The sequence below is a fragment of the Salmo salar genome, chromosome 03 (genome assembly GCF_965601325.2).
Source record: "Salmo salar chromosome 03, fSalSal1, whole genome shotgun sequence".
In the NCBI taxonomy this organism is placed as follows: domain Eukaryota; kingdom Metazoa; phylum Chordata; class Actinopteri; order Salmoniformes; family Salmonidae; genus Salmo; species Salmo salar.
Window position 1 is genome coordinate 7,206,249 of NC_138293.1, and position 13,996 is coordinate 7,220,244.

Sequence of the window (13,996 nt, forward strand, 5' to 3'; positions counted from 1 at the left end):
GCAGCCTTCCACTTTATTGAACATACAGATTAAAACCTAAACAATGTTAAACATGTAGTGCTTTACCTGACTGGCCTCCATGTTGCCAACCAAGAAACAAACAATAAAATGTAACATATTGAATACCTTACCGTGATCATCAACAACCCCCCCCCCCACCATTTAAAAAAAAAAAAAAAAAAAAAATCCACCCTTTAAAGGGAGAGGCATGGCAGCTAGGAGTCCAGCACCGACTACCTCTCCCTGACCTGGCTTGCACCCAGAGCGAGGGACCAGGGGAGGACGACTGCTCTCGCTCATTGAAGCAACAAAGTTTAACCGCAGAACTGTAGGAAACGGGATCTCCCATTACAGTAGATGGGGAAAGAGCAATCTTCAGGTCCCCCCCCCTCCAAAAAGATGCGTGTCCTGATTATTTTAAAAATAGAAAACGTTATCAGGATCATTTAGTAGCCAATAGCAGCCTGCTGTACACTCATCGGCCTTCAACTTGAGATACTCAATGGGAAAGGACTAGCCTGCAATTTCACTTCATGCCGTAGACTCAAACTTAAGACCCCATCTTAATCAACTTTCTTTTTTGGGGGGGGGGCTTTAAATGCACTATCGAGTCTTCACATAGGAATGAATGGTTTCACGTGATCAATGGCTTTGTCAATTCATATATAATCATTGGGAGGGGCACAGGTGTGCTCAAATCACCTCGTTAACCTGCAAGCAAGCAGGAAGACAAACATAGTCAATCATAGAGCACGTTCAACACTTAAAATAACTTCCTAGTAAAAGGGCAATCCTGTTACATCTTCCCCCTCTTTTTACGCAAATATGTCTTCATATTTAAAAACATCACTTTAGTACGATACATTCTTAGACGTTTCTCTGAGCCAGTCTTTAACGTTGGGTAGCTTCATTCTGTGCTGCATGTTGGATGGCTGCTTGGATCCCTTCGGCCACGAATCGTTACCTGACTCGAAAGCTAACCTGAGTTCTGTAACAGATCTTTATTCTGGTGCATAACTAAACTTAAGTACGTTAAGCAAGCTTCTGTGTAATGGCAAGATATTTTGTGAAACACTTTAGCCTTTCATTCTTATCCCCTTGTTCACTGAGAACTTGTGATGACATTTTAACTGCATTGTAATAAACATATATATATACATATATATATATATATATATATATATATATATATATATATATATATATATACATATATATATTAGTTTACATTGGCTCTGCCCTATCCTAGCAACATGTGGTTGCTAGGATAGGGCAGAGCCAATGTAAACTAATATATGTATATATATATGTTTATTACAATGCAGTTAAAATGTCATCACAAGTTCTCAGTGAACAAGGGGGTAAGAATGAAAGGCTAAAGTTTTGGTTTTGTGAAGTGACAGGTAAAAACATGAAATTATTCAAATGCACCGGATTCGGTCTCTTTTGGTGGTTAATGCAATGCTCAAACATGTAGGAATCCTGTCAATGATAATGCCCAAAGGTGTTTCTATGTCACACCTTGCTTCTTACACGCCTATACTCTTGGAGTGAGACATCTAGCGACCCACCTTGGAAATCATGGCTAGCGGAGCACTCTAAACGAAAGGATTAACGTCCACAACTCTAATACGTCCTGGTGGTTTGCACAACAGGAAACCTTTCGATTCTACATGGATCTTTACCAAGTCCACACACCACATGTAACTGCTGCTAGTGACCGTGTCGGGAGACTTTGGATTGGTGTGTCCCGTATGTCTCCCTAACTGCAGCTATACCGAATTTAGATTCATCATAGCTATCTAACAACGTGGCCTTCCATATTTACCCTGGCTGATCATTGACCCCCATCTGCATTGCTAATTTTATCCCCGGTCTACCCCGCCTCTTGAGGGTTCTGTGTGATAAATCAGTGTACGTCTTAATTACAGCTGATGGGTCATGGAGCATAGCTTGGAATCCAAACTGAATATTGCTCCATTTTACTATCCCATCACTTACCAGGTTTCCATCCCACCATTTCACGCATAAAAGTCACGACTAGGCTGATGTAAACAGGAACACTTACTATAAAAAAAATAAAAAAACATGTTTTCACATGTTTTACATGTGAAGTGTTCCAAAAACACGTTTTAAAGTAAAGATTCACCCATTTTGAATGTTATTATGTTAATTTTTTAAATATATATATATATTTTTTATATCTCCTGAGCGATGTTCTATCAAATCTCTGGGTCATTTCATATTGGGGTTCAAGGAGGCAGAACTCCAGCCAGTATTACGTAGTACCGTGATAAAGTCTCTCTCACTACACTGGAAGTTATTTGGAATACGACTTTTACATCGTTACAACGTCTATCATACACGTCAGACTTCAATAGCGGCCGATATCATAACCATCGATCATATTTTTTGCGATATTCCTACCTCGAGAAATATGTAATTTAACAGAGGGTCTAACATATTTATCCTACTTGTCTGCCTCTTCAGGCCAGGGTACATTGCATGGTGCCGTTGCGAAGGTCAGATTCCACTCTGTGAGGCACATCGGTTGAACATGGTGAGATTGTAGACTCCTAAACTGATAGTGTAGTTTGTGTAGGCGATTTTTACAGCTAACTAGCTACCTCACATGCTGATATTGGCTTTGGTATTATTGTGTTTAGCTACGCCAGCCAGCCCATATAGAGCATTGCATTGTGGGTTTTGTAGTCGACTTGAGCTGCAACAGATTTCCACAAACGATATTCACGTTGCTACCAACCTTATTATAACATTTGTTCACCAAAATATATTGTTCTTACATATTATGGTTACGTAACACAGTAAATTATAGGAATGAGTGACTAAAGCCTCTCCTAACCCAGACTACGCTGGGCCAATTGTGCGCAGCCCTTTGGGACTCCCGATCACAGCCGGTCGATGCCCACAGTTAGGCATTTTCAACACACAAATGTTTCTTTAAAAGACTAGAAGAGAAGTAGTGAATTTCTCCTCAACCTTCAACCATGAAAGATTATCATGCCCGTTGTTGATGTTAGTTCTGTGTGTGCAGTTAAGGGCAAGGTGTGTTGCTCTGTTCTGAGCAAGCTGCAACTTTGCTGTAGTTGACCATATTACCAGACAGTAATCAAGATGGGACCAGAGCCTGAACAACTAGTACAGTTGATCGTTCTGTCAAAAACTCACAATATATATTTTTTTATAAGAGACATACCTCTTCCCATCTTCACAAGTCACAACAACTTTGTCAATATGACTTGACCATGATAACTGCTTGGAGTTCAGCTTCTTCAACTTGTTCAATCGTCACACCGTTTATGCACACCTCCAATTTCATAAATGACGACGGAACAATTTGTTCATTCGACATGATGAGATCTTTTTATGTCAGCAAAAATTAATTATGCGAGAAATAGCAGTGGAAAGGCGTTTATGCGCAAATATTGACATAACCATCATGTCTAATTACACTTGGGAGTCACAAGATGATATGGTGTGTGTGTGGTCCTCCCACTACGGCTCAGGAAATCATACAGTTTATTAGGCTACAGATTAAATAAATTATGATGAAATTCACAGGGTGATGAAAGGGGCACTGTGATAAGCTTTGATGCTCCTTTTGAGTAAATATCGAGAGTCTTATTCTGTTGACATGATGATCGATGCTTGACTGCCGTTTAACAAATTAAAATAATCTATCTCTTATCCATAGTCATCATGTAGGCTAGGGTACCCGCGCTGTATTTGCCAGCTGTTGGCTAGAGAGCAAATGCCAAGACCAGAGTGGGCACATTTGCTACTTAAACAGAACACTTTTGAAAATGCCAATGAAAACACTTTGAACTTTAGATTTTTATTCGGTACATGAAAACGTAAGCAGAAAAAGTATATTTTAATATGCACTGTCATCACGCACTGCTTATTATCTGCAACAAGTCAGTTTGGTTAAACACCCCTGTTGGTAAAAATGTGAATATTTTCTTCATGTGGATTTTAGAATATATTCGCATAAACCTTTCTGAGAACTAGGTTCCGTCCGACCTTTTTATGAGAGTAAAGTACATGTCGGGTAAAAAGAATGTCACGACAGGCCTGATGGAAACAGCAAATTGGTCTAAACTTTTCAAATGCCGACAAAAGAAAAGAAACTACACAAGGTGGATTTTTTTTGGTCAGTGAAATAGATTAGCGACAATTGCTATGGAAACACTTTTATGCACAAATATTGACATAATAACCATCATGTGGAAGTAAACTTGTAGACGCGTGATGCTATGTTGTGTGGTCCTCCCACTGCGACTTGGTAAAGCATGCAGTTTATTAGGCTACCGATTGTTTTGTTTTGTACGCTTTGTACAAAATAATAAAACGCAGAACCACAGGATGTTTCTTAACATAACTCTTTATTAACTAGTTACAACTACATGTTAGCCTATTTCCAACCACGATCAACTGCCCATGACCTAACCGTCTGGGTGGTCTTAACCAATCACCGCACAGTATGATACGGCGGTAAAATGCATCCAATTATAATTCAGTATGTATTCACATATGAATATTACACCGATGAAATAAATTATGATGAACTTCATAGGTTGGTGAAAGTGCACAGTGATGAGCTTGACGCTAGTTTCCAATAACTATCAAGTGTCTTCATTTGTATGGTGGTGACATGATGATTGATGCTTGGCTGCCAATTGACCAGATACAAATGATCCTGCTCTTATTCATAGCCCACATCATGTAGAGTACCCTCCGCAGTGTATTTGTGAGATGTTGGCTAGAGTACACATGTCATGACCAGAGTGGGCACATTTGCTGTTTATCACAGACTTTTTTTGGCCAAAACCCATCAAAGGGAGACAAAAATAGGACAGATATTTTATTTCTTTGTGTAAATGAAAAACTATACAACTAAGTGATTTTTATGTATACTGTCATGAAGTGCGCAACAAATCAGTTTGATGGAAGCTCACATCTGGAGGGAAAATGTGCATATTTTTTTTATCTGAGGTAAATTGGATGGAAACTGATTCAGTCTGGGACCTAGTACTACTACTACTACTGATTCAGTCTGGGACCTACTACTACTACTACTACTAGTACTACTACTGATTCAGTCTGGGACCTACTACTACTACTACTACTACTACTACTGATTCAGTCTGGGACCTACTACTACTACTACTACTACTACTACTACTGATTCAGTCTGGGACCTACTACTACTACTACTACTACTACTACTGATTCAGTCTGGGACCTACTACTACTACTACTACTACTGATTCAGTCTGGGACCTGCTACTACTACTACTACTACTACTACTACTACTGATTCAGTCTGGGACCTGCTACTACTACTACTACTACTACTACTACTGATTCAGTCTGGGACCTACTACTACTACTACTACTACTGATTCAGTCTGGGTCCTACTACTACTACTACTACTACTACTACTACTACTACTACTACTACTACTACTGATTCAGTCTGGGACCTACTACTACTACAACTACTGATTCAGTCTGGGTCCTACTACTACTACTACTACTACTACTACTACTACTACTACTACTACTGATTCAGTCTGGGTCCTACTACTACTACTACTGCTACTGATTCAGTCTGGGACCTACTCTAATAGAAGTACACTTGTTTCTGTCTAGAAACTAGCCGTTCCAATCAGTGGCCTTTTATGAACTTGGAGTGGACCTAGCTTGAAATATTTCAGAATCACCTTGATTCGCTAAGTACATTTACACATACCCAGAATGTTACTTGGTGACGTAGTGCTGCTAGCAATAGACAAAATAGCGACAGAAACAAACAGGAATTTACTAAGTTTACATAGCTACATTATATACAAAATAAATACGTGAACATAGAACGATAGATTATGAGCAAATTAACAGTGAGGAATGTATGATTTAGAGTATAAATAGGTAAGAATGCTTTGTGACTAAATAAATAAATAGGTAAGGATGCTTCGTGACGAAAGATGCTTCGTGACAAACGATGATGTGGCATTTAATGGATTAATAAATATCCAAGCTTTTGGTTTGTTAGTGAAAAAGATTAGGATGAAGATCACTTTATTCATCCAATTGTAGAAAAGGTCCAACAAAAATGTGAATTCTGCTTAAAGATGCACTATGCAGAAATCTTCCGCCATTTCCTTGTTGCTAAAATTCGAATAGTCCACTGAATTTCAGTTTATGTGGCAAAAAAAAGCAAGTATAGTGTAAAGAAAAATTGTACCATCTAAACCACTATGAAATATATTTTCCACACCCGAAAATATTGTATTTTCAGCTGTTTGAAGCTGGTGTAAAAAACCGAATGTAAAAGATGCAAAAATGGATCATAGAAATGGCGCACAAACAATAGACTTACCACTTGCTGTCAATGGGATTGACAGATCTATAACACATTTCTATGTGAATTTGGTCGGGTTGCCCAAACAAATTACATATTGCAGTTTTAAAGCCTGTCGCACACTTTCCAGTCTAAACATCGCCCCCCGGTTCGTGCATATATTATATTATATTATATTATGATCATTATTTTGCAGTTTCTGTTAGTTTTGTTCTTTGGAAGTTTTTTTTGGAGGGGGGGGGGGGCTGTAAGGGAACGCACATTTTTTTCTTGAGGTCGAAGTTCGATAGCCTAAGTCAACGCCCCTTCGTCAGTGATTGGTCAACAGTAGGGGCAGGAACTATGGACATGATTTTTCAATGAAGTTGTTTGTCATTCAACGAGAGAGACGGTTCTGCAAGGACACAAGCTTCTTCTTAATTCAACCTGAACTATGTCAGAAATCATTCCTCTGCAACAGCAGCAGCTGTCTGCAGTGCAATAGTAGCTTTCATACACATTTTTGCACTTGAGAAATCCATCTATTCAAATTTTTTACAAAAACAATTACAAATGAAAAGCTGAAATGTCTTTAAATTCTTTGTTATGGCAAGCCTAAATAAGTTCAGGAGTACAAATGTACCCTGTTGCGAAAAAATATAAAGATAATGTGCATACACATGTATAACTGTTGAATGTACTGTTACAACTGTTTAACTTGTTAAACAGTGAGAACTCAGAGGATTTTCGTTTTTTCCTTTTTTTTCTGTTGACATGCTGATGGCTTGCTGCAAAGTTGTCGCCAGGTTTGGAGTTGCTTGAGCTTCTGTTGCAGCACCTTCATCCTCTTGTAATGGTCTGTGTGTAGCTGGTGCAGAGGAGTCAGGCGCAGGACAGCAGAGATGAGTAATAAAAGTAACTTTACTCAAAAATCGCCAAATACATGTAGATATACCAAGCCCACACAAACGGACAGAAACACATAAAACAAACACGCACAAAAACCATGGGGAAAACAGAGGGTTAAATAATGAACAAGTAACTGGGAAATTGAAACCAGGTGTGTAAAACAAAGACAAAACAAATGGAAAATGAAAAGTGGATCGGCGATGGCTAGAAGGCCGGTGACATCGACCGCCGAACGCCGCCCGAACAAGGAGAGGGACCGACTTCGGCGGAAGTCATGACACCTCTATGCTGCTATCTTCTTCCTCGAACGGCCGTTCGGCGAGGATCCTTGCCGTCCTCAACAGCATGGCCCTTGAAAGCTAACCAATAGCTAAGGCATGTTGTACACGTTTCTTTGTCTGCTGTAACAAAAAACGGCATGATGAACATGTTGTAGCCTACAAAATGATGTTATAACTATAATAAATGACATGATTAACATGTTTTTACATTGGGAGTTACATGCAGCTATCTAAGCAGCATATATTGAGATTACATCACTGCTAACTTTACGTAGCAAAGCATAAAAGAAACTGGATCCCCTAAATACTGGTCTTGACGAGAAGAAAAAAAAACTGTCACGAGAGGATCTCTTCTGCACTGTTTCAACCAATCCAGTAAATGTGGGGGAGGAGTTAAGATGGAGTGTCGCCGATGTTGCCTTGTTAATGTCGAAAAGCGGAAGTCATGTCACAGGCTCTCCTTCCATTTCCCCTGAAAACCAGAACATCTGTTTGTTGGGGACTCTGCAGAGGCTATAACATATCGAACAAAAGCAGGAAGGGCAGACGGGCAGTCTAAGCAGGAAGGGGAGACGGACAGTCTAAGCAGGAAGGGCAGACGGGCAGTCTACGCAGGAAGGGCAGAGGGGCAGTCTAAGCAGGAAGGGGAGACGGGCAGTCTAAGCAGGAAGGGGAGACGGGCAGTCTAAGCAGGAAGGGCAGAGGGGCAGTCTAAGCAGGAAGGGCAGAGGGGCAGTCTAAGCAGGAAGGGGAGACGGGCAGTCTAAGCAGGAAGGGCAGAGGGGCAGTCTAAGCAGGAAGGGGAGACGGGCAGTCTAAGCAGGAAGGGCAGAGGGGCAGTCTAAGCAGGAAGGGCAGACGGGCAGTCTAAGCAGGAAGGGCAGAGGGGCAGTCTAAGCAGGAAGGGCAGACGGGCAGTCTAAGCAGGAAGGGGAGAGGGGCAGTCTAAGCAGGAAGGGCAGACGGGCAGTCTACGCAGGAAGGGCAGAGGGGCAGTCTAAGCCGGAAGGGGAGACGGGCAGTCTAAGCAGGAAGGGCAGAGGGGCAGTCTAAGCAGGAAGGGCAGACGGGCAGTCTGTGTGGCTCAGTTGGTAGAGCATGGTGTTTGCAACGCCAGGGTTGTGGGTTCGATTCCCACGGGGGACCAGTACGAAAGAAAATAAATGTATGAAATGTATGCAGTCGCTCTGGATAAGAGTGTCTGCTAAATGACTAAAATGTAAATATAAGCAGTCTAAGCAGTAGTTTTCTTTTTAACTGCTTTTATCATCATTATTATTATTATTATATGTGTTTTTACATCAATTGATGGGGAGCTAAAACCAACAGAGAGTTTCACAAATCGGTGTAGGAATGTTGCTGTCTGGGTGGTGGGGTGTTTTTGGGGGTGTTGTTTCTGGAAATAAAAAGGTAAAAACCTGTGCCTGCACCCTTTACTTGTTTGCTGGAGAACCTGCGGGATGGTGAAGGTAACTGGAGTGGCTTCCAACACAATCTCCTCATCTTCCTCCTCACTTTCCTTGTTTTCTCCATCTTCCTCCTGTAGACCCTCATCCTCCTCCTCACTGTCCTCCACTTCCTCACTTTCCTCCTAGCTCTCCTCTCCCTCCTGCCTTTCCACTTCCTCCTCCAGGGCCCTCTTCATTAGCTGCCTGTTGGTCCAGGCTTGTGCTAGGATTTTGCAGTGTGAAACAAATCACCTCCTTAAATCTCCTTCTCCTCCTCCTCCATGGCAAATCCTCTGGTCATTTTAGAGTTAATGGCACAGGGATGATAAAACCACTCGGCGGTGACCACATTGTGGCCTTAGAAACTTTTTCATCTCGCTTGCGAGTGGCCAGCCTGAAAATGAATTTAGAAAAAGGCACATAAGAACTCAAGTTGACATGAATTCTGAAGTGAATTAAATGAATGTGATGATAAAATTACATTTGTGGTTGAAGGTGGGACAGTTCCCGGGGAGGTGGCAGGACTATGATCAGGCCTCCTTGAAGAGCGGAAGGAGCTTCGCTTCTACTCGAGCCAAATTGTGGAAGAAGAGTTACCCACAGCGGGCCAGCAGCCTCTCCATCCAGCTCTACTCCTCTGGAATCAATAGGACTTTTCCCAACGAGTGGGACTTTTCCAAACCCTTGGGTCTTATGGGATCCAACCTATAAATGAGAAGAAAGACAAGAGAGTTCTAAGTTAGTTGTTGTCTGTATAGCAATAGGCTACTGGGGAGTGAGAGACCATGAATTACTCACATTAATCAAGCGGCGACCTCCACCATCAACCTCTGCTTTCATCACGTCTCTTACGAGGAATGAATGACTGGAATCAAGACAAGTGCCCGAAAGGCATCAGAGTGTGTGCTGCTGGCAGTGGCCTCGAGCTCATTAGAAAACATAAGAAAACAAAGCAAGAGCATAAAGATTTTGATTTATACTTGCTTGCAAAAATTATAACCTATGAGAAGGCATTTACAGAGAAGGAGGGGGTTCTTGACAGTTTTGAAAGTTCAAATTGCCTTCCTCGAGCGAGAAAGAATGTGATAATGTAATGTTATAAAATGGAAAACTATTCTTATGTTTGAACCAAATACCTTAGCCTACCCCTTGAAAGTTGTGTATTGATTAAATACAGCATAGGTCAAAGGCGGACACATGAATTATTTTGATTTGAACAGATGGTTGACATGATAGAATGGTAGGCGGATATTTTCTTAATTTTGCTGAATTTCTCGAGCACATAGAAGTTACATGTGTTCTAATGGATGGATTCATGCCTGGTAAAAACCTTATGGTCTATTGTTCTGAAATTCAAACCAAATACAACAAGGATAGCATTTACATTTTTTACATTTTTTTTAACTAGGCAAGTCAGTTAAGAACAAATTCTTATTTACAATGACGGCCTACACCAGCCAAACCCGGATGATGCTGAGCCCATTGTGCGCCTCCCTATGGGACTCCCAATCACGGCCGGTTGTGATACAGCCAGGGTGTCTGTAGTGATGCATATGGCACTGAGATGCAGTGCCTTAGACCGCCGCACCACTCAGGACCCCATTTTGGAGATTAAGTTGTTTCTGATTGGATCGACATTTATCTAAGAATGTATTTGCCATCTTTAGCCCACAACATTTTCTGCTTGTTTTCCAAAGCAAATTAATTGAAAAAAAAAAATGCAACTATGCTTCTGACAATATAGTTCAAGGTGGTTAATAACTGTTAACCAATAATAACTGGTTCACTGTGGTGGTTAATAACTGCTTGTGGCACTAGCTACGATTCCAATAACTTGTCCAGTGATTTTTGGTCGACATTTTAGAAAGTTCAAATGCTTCGGTGTGTTTTCATTGAACTGTCATGTGTCGATAAAAACAGCTGGACGTAATGACTTCACATAAACACAGCCACAATCCCAGGAAAGTCATTGTTGTTGGGCATTGTTTTCCCCAGTGTTATTAAGCATCCAGGAGTCAACTGCTGAGTTGACGTGTTTTGTCATATGCCAACACACTTAACTTTATTAAATACAGTTTTACAGGCACAGTGCACATCAACATTACTTTAAAGGGCCAGTTTTACCCAGCCTGCATTGACCTATCGAGCGGCTGCAGTTTATGTGGTTTTGGGCTCCCGACTGGCGCAGTGGTCTAAGGCACTGCATCTCAGTGCAAGAGGTGAAACAAAAGTCTCTTGTTCAAATCCAGGCTGTATCACATCCGGCCGTGATTGGGAGTCCCATAGGGCGGCACACAATTGGCCCAAGCATTGTCTGGGTTTGGCTGGAGTAGGCTGTCATTTTAAAATAAGAATTTGTTCTTAACTGACTTGCCAAGTTAAATAAAGGTTAAAAAAATATATATATAAAAAAGAAGATGATACTTTATATGGCAACAATCAACATAGTTGCATACTTTGGAAGTAAACACATCTCTGACTTATCTACCAATGTATGAATGAGGCTCATTATGAATCGAAGCATGGTAGGCTTCCAGATTTTGTGGTGCTAGGGGCTTGTAGACTATAGCTTTGCTCTAATGAATACATGTTTATTGGTATTTTGTTGTCATTTTCTCATGTTTCAGGAAGCTATATGCTGGTGGCGCAATGCTGGCAGGCGGCAATAATGCATTTACTTGTTCAGTAATTAAAATGGGATATTCAAACATTGCAGATTGTAAAATGATTTGTTGATGCAATAGCATACTAATCAGCAACCAATATATTTTTTGGGTATATACAACTGTCCTGTATAGCTGCATGAGCTGTCGTCGTGCGCGCTCTCAGCTTGGATAGAACATTTTGTGTAGTGTGTAAGTCTAATGCCAAATAATACAGTCAGTCCATCCTCAAGACACTAGCTTAAGATTGTTTAATTATACAGTGTAGCCTACTATTTGTAGGTGCACTATATTTCTAAAAGTATGTGGACACCCCTTCAAATTAGGGGAATCAGATATTTAAGCCACACCCGTTGCTGACAGGTGTATAAAATCGAGCACGCAGCCATGCAATCTCCATAGACAAACATTGGCAGTAGAATGGCCTTACTGAAGAGCTCAGTGACTTTCAACGCGGCACCGTCATATGATTCCACCTTTTTAACAAGTCAGTTTGTAAATGTTCTGCCCTGCTAGAGATGCCCCTGTCAACTGTAAGTTCTGTTATTGTGAAGTGGAAATGGCTCAGCTGCGAAGTGAACGGGACCGCCGAGTGCTGAAGCGCGTAAAAATCGTCTCTCCTCGGTTGCAACACTCACTACCGAGTTCTAAACTGCCTCTGGAAGCAATGTCAGCACAAGAACTGTTTGTGAGGAACTTCATGAAATGGGTTTCCGTGGTCAAGCAGCCGTACACAAGCCTAACTTCACCATGTTCAATGCCAAGCGTCGGCTGGAGTGGTGTAAAGTTCGCCACCATTGGATTCTGGAGCAGTGGAAAAGCATACTCTGGAGTGACGAATCATGCTTCACCATCTTGCATTCCAAAAGGTGAATCTGGGTTTGGCGGATGCCAGGAGCACGACCTGCCCGAATGCATAGTGCCAACTTTAAAGTTTTGTGGATGAGAAATAATGGTCTGGCGCTGTTTTTCCTGGTTCGAGTTAGGCCCCTTAGTTCCAATGAAGGGAAGTCTTACCGCTACAGCATACAATGATATTGTAGATGATTCTGTGCTTCCAATTTTTTGCCAACAGTTTGGGAAGGCCTTTTCCTGTTTCAGCATGACAGTGCCCCCATGCTCAAAGCGAGGTCCACACAGAAATGGTTTGTCGAGATCGCTGTGGAAGAACTTGACTGGCCTGCACACAGCCCTGAACTCAACCCCATCAAACACCTTTGGTATGAATTGGAACACCGACTGCGAGCCAGGCCTAATCGCCCAACATTAGTGCACGACCTTACTAATGCTCTTGTGGCTGCATGGAAGTAAGTCCCCGCATTAGTGTTCCAACATCTAGTAGAAAGCCTTCCCAGAAGAGTGGAGGCTGTTATAGCAACTCAATGCGCTGCAATATTCAAGGTAAATTAAATCTGATTAAATTCAATTTGAGAGACTCCTGGTCTCCTGTAGTCCTGTTGCTGTTTGTCTCCCTCTCTCTCTTTAGAAAAAAAGTATATTTTTGTGCCTGTGCTTTTCTTTTTCTTTTTTCTAGGTAGAAGCCTATAATAGCTACAGTATGCGACTGCGTGCCTTGTATTTCTGTGTGCAAATGTTTTCATCACAGCCTTGAGGAGTATTGACAACCCAGACAGTGTGTCCTGAGACATTGTGCTTCTTAGGTAGTTCTATGAGTTTTTAGTTTAGAAAACAATCTCTCTGCAGAAGCGACAGGTACAGGGATGATTAAAAACAGCTTGACTGCCGTAGCAACATCTGGTCGGGAAGGAAGTGGGGCTTCAAATACATCAGTTCTTCAAAATCTTTAATTGAGCCACTCACAGTATAAAAAGCTTTGGGGACAAGTCATCTGAATGCTGGACAGCCAATAAATTGGCAGATGCAAACAGATCATCTTTAGCGGACAGCAGTTTTTGAGGGCTCAAACAAAGAAAGCAGTTTGCGATTTCGTTCATACTGGTGAACCTGAAGTAGCTTTGGATAGTATTAACTGTCTCCAGTAATTTGCACTGTATTACTGTCATAAGCACAAATTCAAACGGCTCCATCGTTTATTTAAAAAAAAATATCCCAGCCTGCCTCTGTTCGTTCGCATGTTATTTTTATTGACAGCAGCACGACTTTTCTCAGCCCCTGCATGATGTCTGCATAGTGGAACAGCACAGATTGAATGGCATCACATCTGGATGCCCATCGCGTTGAGGCACACTCTTTTTAGGGTTGGTTTGGAAAGGTGGTTCTCCAAACGTTTCCATTGGTTGATGCTCCCCTTGAAAAACGCAGAAAACCTCTCTGCACAGTGTTATAATAGTCCCTTATGTCTGGTATATC